We start from the raw sequence: 1,096 nt of genomic DNA, 5'->3' as shown, positions 1-1,096 counted from the left end.
TTTCCTCACCCCACAACTTAAATGTCATTGTCTCTAATGGCATGACTAGAATGATGCAAGCAAGATTTGGGCCAAAGGGAACAACGAGTAGGGTTTTCCTGAGGGGTTGAAGGTATGCCACCTGGTCTTGAATCAAAATAAAAAAACTCTAATCCTAAAATTAACTAAAACAAATTACATTGGGTTTACTCACTTCCCTCTGGATTAGTTAAACCTATCTTCTCAACCTTTCCACTCTTAGAGATTCCTTCTACATATGGTTTAAGTCTTTGACCATTAACTTTGAATGTGCTTCCATTCTTTGGATCAACGGTTTTAACTGCACCATAAGGAAATACTATCTCTACAATAAATGGCCCATCCTAGCTAGACCTTAATTTACCAGGGAACAAATGCAACCTAGAATTAAAGAGCCAAACCTTTTGATTAGGTTCAAAAGTTTTTCTTAAAATGTTTTTATCATGGAAGGCTTTTATTTTGGCTTTATAAATGTGTGAGCTTTCATAGGCCTCATAGCGTAATTCCTCTAGTTCACTTAATTGCAGGGCCTGATGGGATCTAGCTTGACGAAAATCTAGATTGAACTTCTTGATGGGCCAATAAGCCCGATGTTCTAATTCGACGGGAAAGTGACATGCTTTACCAAAAACCAGCCTATAAGGAGACATTCCAATGGGAGTTTTGTATGTAGTCCAATAAGCCCAAAGTGCGACATCCAGTCTGTCGGACCAATCATTTCGATTGGGCCTAATGGACATTCCAATGGGAGTTTTTAATTTCCCTATTGAACACTTCCACTTGACCATTTGTTTGGGGATGGTAGGGGTGGCTATCTTGTGGGTGATTCCGTACTTTCGAAAAAAAAGCATGTAATTGCATGTTAGTAAAGTGTGACCCCCCATCACTGATGATTGCTCGCAGACACCCAAACCTATAGAAAATGCTCTTTTGAACAAATTTCATTACAACTTTGTGATCATTGGTCTGGGTTGCTACCGCCTTAATCCATTTTGACACATAATCAATGGCCATAAGGATGTATTCCTAACCGGATGATGGCGAAAATGGTCCCATGAAATCAATACCCCAAACATCA

Source organism: Nelumbo lutea, chromosome 1 (assembly GCF_056320005.1).
Source record: "Nelumbo lutea isolate HS-2025 chromosome 1, American lotus-T2T, whole genome shotgun sequence".
Lineage (NCBI taxonomy): Eukaryota > Viridiplantae > Streptophyta > Magnoliopsida > Proteales > Nelumbonaceae > Nelumbo > Nelumbo lutea.
The sequence above is the reverse complement of the archived record's forward strand: the minus strand, read 5'-3'. Positions refer to the sequence as shown.